Source organism: Pseudopodoces humilis, chromosome 11 (genome assembly GCF_049639895.1).
Source record: "Pseudopodoces humilis isolate 2021_Gansu_Grassland_sample_001 chromosome 11, ASM4963989v1, whole genome shotgun sequence".
Lineage (NCBI taxonomy): Eukaryota > Metazoa > Chordata > Aves > Passeriformes > Paridae > Pseudopodoces > Pseudopodoces humilis.
This window is the reverse complement of record NC_142210.1, coordinates 17059259-17065790: the sequence shown is the minus strand read 5'-3', so window position 1 is coordinate 17065790 and position 6532 is coordinate 17059259.

The window sequence follows — 6532 nt, the reverse complement described above, 5'->3', positions numbered from 1 at the left end:
ACTCAGATGTGGAAAAAGGACATAGCTCAAGGTGCACTGCTGGCTGGTGGTCTGTAGCTGCTATGTGAGTACCTGCTTCTCCTCCAGCTCAATAAAATTTAGAGCAGATTTCTATCACCTTTACATAATTTCAGACTGGTACTCAGAAAGGGACTGACTGGCCTAATACCCACGTAATCTAGGTATGGCAAAAAGTTACATAAAACTTCCTTTCCTTCTCATTCTCAGCCTGAGCAGTTTTGTGTGCTTTTTGGCTGTAATAGCCTTCATAGACTCCTTTAGAGAATTGCTGGTGAATTTTGTATTTAATAAAATAATGCAGTACCTAGTAAGATTTATACCTTTCAGGGATATGCCAATATCCTCTCCTAAGCAGAAAGGATGAGATGTTGTCTCATTGTATTCAAATTTTTTTATTCAGGATAGTTTAAGACATTCTTAAATGACACTAATTGCTTGTCAGAGAGTGGCTGAAGATGGAATACAAAATTCAAACACTGAATAAGAAAATACGAAAATGCAAAGTGAGTCCAAAACTACAAGGTCAGACTCAGATGAGGAATTTTCCAAATCCAGGTTGATGAGAAGATTAGATTAGCTTCTCACAGAAAAGCTGCTGGCTGTATAATTGACTTGGGGGCTGGAAACCAGATGATCTTGAAGGTCTTTTGCAACCCAAAGCATTCAATGATTCTGTGACTTGGATTTACATCTTTGTCTGTGAAGGGAATTTTTACTTATTTTTTTGAGAAACCTTCAGAAATACAGTGAATTATCATCTTTAACAATTACCTTATTTCATTAATCTTTATTTAAAAAAAAAAATCCACCTCTTAGCATGTCTGTTGTCTGAGAAACCGTGTTTTAAAATGGACTGAGCTGAAGCAGTAGATTTCATTCATAGTTAGTTCAGTACACACCTAACAGTTCTCTGGTGATAGATAAGTGAAATGGAGCATCTTACAATATTAGAACCAAGGGCACCCAAAACCATCATGAGTAGGATTAAAATGGTTAAAAACAGTCCCCCCTCTTGTGGAAGTTGTTGCCACAGAAAAAGATCTGGATGCAGATACGGTTACTGGGGGCAGAAATTGCTTAGAAAAGTTCATGGGCAGCAGGTGCTTACCTGGATATGAGAAGGACTCAGCAGAAGATTACCCTTTAAAGTCCCTGGTACAATGATTCTGAGTGCTGGAAAAGTACAAGAGGAATGGTTTGCAGAGAGGGGCAGGTCATAAGCTTCTTCTAACCACAATTGTCTTTTGCCACTGGATGGATACTGGGATGGATTTACAACAGTTCTGATGAAAAAGGGAATTTATTTTGGTTTGGTTTTACAATATTTCATTATAATTACTCAGAAACTTTTACAGAGGATGGAAAAAAAACCAGTGAAATAAATGTTGTGTAAATAATCAAAGACATTTGAAATATATCTCATCAGTTAAAAATAAAATTCCCATTATTGTTGTGTTCCAAATTGCACCTCAATTCATTTATTACAATACTGGTTAATTTTCTTAAATGGGCAGTGATATTGAAGAAAGGCATTGGATTAGGTGATTTATAACATAATTCCCTTAGCTGTCTGTTGTTTGCAGATTGTTCTTTTTTTCCTCTTCTGTTCTAGGTTGTTCATTGTGACACTCATCATTTTTTTGACCATAGCTTATGTATATTTTATGTATGAAATTGAAACAGTATGAATAAACAGTGGAAATGTGCAATTCCTGCAAAATTGACTGTGGAAGTAAAGTAAGATTCTGTTCCCACTCTAGAGAGTTTTGTCCTTGATTTTTTTGGAAAAGAAAGATTGGACTCTATTATTAAAGTACGACATTGACAAGAACTCCAGGCACAGTAAGGGCAGTTAATTAAATATTGGTTGTACTTAAGTCAGGATAATGTATTTTTATCACTTCTCCTTCAGTTTGATATCTTTTTAAAAACTTACTTTGTTTTTATATTTATTACTTTTAAGTTTTGTGTGCTGCTTTAATGAAGCCACCTGTGTAAATAGATTGCTGGAAGGAATATAAATGTTTATCCAAACATGGCATTGCTCTTGCGTAGTGCATTAAAACCTCGTTTATGACTTTTACCAAGGCTTGACTTGCAACAGTAAGAGGTGATCCACATTCAAACTTTAAGGATATGGTAATAAACATCCATCTTAAACATAACCAGAGCACTGGGAGAACACATCAAAAAGAAGCTTATCTTCCCCATTTGAAAAGCAGTGTATGAAATGCGTAATAAATATAACTTTAAACTAGAGGGATAGGAAAAGGAGAGCTGACACATAAAGGAGATGATAGGCAATAACCAATTCCTCCTTTCCTAAGTTACAGCTGTAACTATTTATAAATATCCCTGGTTTCCTGTGAGCACAGCTGCTATGAGCAGACTGTTCTCTGCTCTCTGCAGGAGAGCTTCACACCCAAGCTGGTGTCACCACATGGCACAGCTCAGTCACCTTGCAGGCAGCAAGGCCTTTCCTGGCTCGTACTGTGCTGCTCTGCAGCCACTCCTGTTCCTGCTCCCAAGCCAGAGCCCAGCTAATACAGATACGTGTGGTTCCACTTGCTTAGAGGTGAATTCTGGGCTGACTTCTCTTTTTTTTAGTCTGAAATTCCCCAGAGCTTCAGATCTTGGTGGTCTTGATGCCAAAACCAAAAAAGATTTGCAATTCTTGGGGTGGCTCTGCACTAAACAGGAATTCCCCCAAGTAGGATGGAAAAATATGTAAATGTGGCATGTTTTATTTTTGTCTGCTGTGTGTAAACAGGATGCCCTCAATACAAACACAATGTTAGATAAATTTGCTTTGGTTATGGTTTTCAGAGAAGCAGCTCCAGCTCCAGCTTCCCTTCTCTGCCTGCAGCTTATTTTTCTTTATCAGTCACCAGTTTTTATCTAATGTGTAGAAGTTTTATCACCTTGTCTATCAAATTTCATTCAAAGAGACCTTAAGTTCAAAAGCTATTTGGAGGAGACAAACTGTCAAGTGAGCAGGTTGACAATGTGGTTACAGAAGTCTCATTGCTTAAGAGGACTAATATGGGGAATAAAAACGGTATCAGTATTCTTTGCCTTGTCCTCAGTGTCTTTGGCTGCAAATTGCTTTTCACAAAAAAATAGTCTAATTGTAAATTGATGACTGTAAGGATATGTTGAAAGACTGACCTTTTGCAGAGAGGCTTGAGAGGCCGGGGGAAAAGGTGAGGTTAAGAATTTGATGTTAAGCATGGAGTCAGGGGAATTTCTACATCTCAGATGCAGAAGAAAATGCTTAATTATGAAGTGTGTGCAATAGATAGGTTCTGAAGTCACAAAAATAGATTTTATATTTAATTTATTTTATAAAAACCTTGTTTTTAAAACCCATCTTAAGAATTTTGATGTCTGGATCTTGTTTTTTAAAATCTTCTGTTTCCTTTGAACATTACTGTTCCTATGTTTGAATTCATGGTGCCTCACCTATATTCTGAGGTAAAGGCTTGAAAATATCAGATAATAATGTCAACAGTCCTGGAGGTCATTAACCATCATTTATCTGTGCCTGAATAAAAACTTTGTTTGTGTGAAATTGGAATGTTTGCTCAAATAAACATCAGACCACATTTTAGCTAAACATTGCCCAGATAACAAGTTATTAATGGATGATATTATATCATATCATATCATAAAATCAATAAGTGTTGAAAACCTGTAAAACAAAACTGAAAAGTGAATTGGAAATTGTCTGTCCAAATCCATCTGCTTCTCAGCTCCAGTACTGGATGAAGAGCTTCTTTGTGCCACTGGCCTGTTTTCTGCCAGACAAGGACAAGCAGCACGTAACAGTTCAGAGTCCTGGAGGAGGTGAGGAGCATTTGGGGTGTGGCTGGAGGGACATAGGGTGTGTTAGTGCCCAGCTGCTTTGCTCACATTGTCTGGAAGCTGAGACCAGGCCAGAAGATGGAGAGGTTTAGCATGACCTGGGCATGTTTTTAAGAGGATTTCCTGCAGTCCTATCTCAGAGTCACTGTGTGGAGACAGGCTGCCCATGTGGGTGTCCCCGAGGGAGAATGCTACAGTGAGAGTGCAGGCCCACTCACCAGATTGGCATAAAGGTGCTGAATCAGCAGCAGGATTTGAGTCCTGATGACTAAATGCTACCAGCTGTTAATAATATCAATGCCATATGAGAGTGCTGCAGTATCCAGGTGTGTCCTGAGGACAAAGGAAACACAGAAACTATACAACCTCAGACTCCTTGTTGTAATTCAAGAATTTAATCTTGGACATCAGTACCGGGGCTGTGTTATGGTAAACACTGGCGGTGGCCCAGGTGACACTGAAACTGGGTATGGACTCTGTGCTGGAGTGGCCACAGCAAATAAAGGGAATTCTCATGACTCTGCACTGACCACTGGTGCTTTGTTGTTCTGTTCTGGAGGTACAGTTACTGCTCAGAGAAATACCCCTTCTGCTGTTTATTTTTAAATCAGAGAAGTCTTTGAACCCAAATCCCAAATCCATGTTAGGGGAATTATTGATTCAAATGTCATTTTTGAGCCACATCTGCAGAACAGGCTACACAGTATCCAAATGGAATGCTCAAGACTGTGCATCCAGACTTTCCAGTTTCCCCTGCTTATGTTCACACCAGCTCCACTCCATTTATCTTCACTCACTGTGGCTGTTCAATTTACTGTTGTAAGGCGCCATAGTCAAGAAAAAGAACTCAGTGAAATGGGGTATTCTTGGCTGTGACTAGCAGTTAATGAAGCTGATTTCTTCCCCAGTGCTCCTTTAGGGGAAGAATCTGGTTGTGTATGTTGATAAAAATCTCAGTAGCATTATTAAACTGATGGAGCCACAATGAGAATAGAATCAACATGCAAACAGTTAATAAAAAGGACTGTATAGCAGAAGTGAGAAGCATGGTGATTAACTGAAAAGAGGGGCAAACACAGCATTTTGAAAATCCCCTCAGCTGTGACAGGCTGTTCCCCCAGTGCTCTGTTCCCTGACTCACTAAAGGCAGCCATGGGTGCTCTGTGTGAGGGCATGGAGCAGTGCCTGGGATCCCAGATTTTGGCATATGGCAGATCAGCAGTTCCTGTCCAGGGAAGGAGAACACACTGGTTGTGTTAGAGAAACCTGAGCTGGCAAAGGTGAAACTTCCTGAGGGAAAAACAAGATGCTGTAATTTGATGACTTGACAAAAAAGGGAATGCTGACACAGCCTAGAGCTCCTACTGCAATAGGAATTAGTTAGAATTTGAATTTTAGGATTTTTCAAGAACTATCCAATTTTGAAAGTTTTTCTACTCTGAAATGAATGAAACAAAATTATATTGAAATTTCTCATAATCTAGGATTGAAATGGAATTATTTTTGGCTAAGTTGATACATTTCACACATCAAGTTTTGGCTTATTTTAATCTTTGAAGCAATTAAATTACTTCTTTATATCAAATTTATGTTTGTAAGAGTTTTGCAGACTGAAAATGCAAAATAGTTTATCTGAATATAATTCCACACAATATTTCAATATTATTTTGGCCCCACTCAAAATAAAATAGCACTTTATATTTTATTTATAATACTAAAATAATACATTTTAATCAACTTGTGTAATGCCAGGATACTTTGACAAAACTATAATTTTTTGTTTGAAGGCTCTTTAAATGTAGAAATTAACCAGGATCTCTAGGGATGAAACAGTATCACAAAAGCTTCAGAAATAATATTTTATTGATTTTGTTTTGAACAAACGGTTTTACAGATCTGGTGGCAACTGGAAAAAGGCTTTATAGTCTCATAGAAACCTCTTAATTATTGCAAATATCAGTGTACTCCTGGCCCCAAATGACATTTCTTTCCTATCTTTATTCTTTTTCTTCTGGTCTTCTCATTTATTTATATTTGTTTTTGTCAGTACAAGTACCATGTCTGACTTCAGTGAAATTGATTTTTCTTGGCTGCAGGCTGTCAAGTGTTCCTGTGTCTTTTATTATAGAGCAGTTAATGTGACCTATCTCAAGAAAGAATTAGGCTGATTTTTTAAATCATTGTTTTTCCTGCACAGCAGCATCACTAGAGCATAACAGTCTCAATAGTCTGGATTTGATTCTTTACCAGCCAGAATTATGTGCAGAGGCTTCACACATGTGTAGGCTCTTCCACATGCTTTAAGTGAGGTATAAAGCATTAAGAAAAAATCTTTCTTCAGATTTGCTATGGGAAATAAAAAAATGGGCTAAGCTCTTCACATTATAATTAAGAAGTTTACCCACATAATACCAAAACCTCACTAGCTCTTAATGCTACCCAGTGCTGAAGTGCTGTTCCCTGTTCATGCCCTGTCACATGCTGGGGCACTCTAAGGCCCTGAGAGCATCCCTGCTCCAAGAGGGTTTGGTGCTGGGTGCCAGGCTCAGCACACTGGGGCTGTTCCTTTGTGACCTTGGGGACAGTCTGTTCCTTGGTGACCTTGGGGACAGGCTGTTGGCAGTGCTGGGGCCAGGCCACAGGGGCT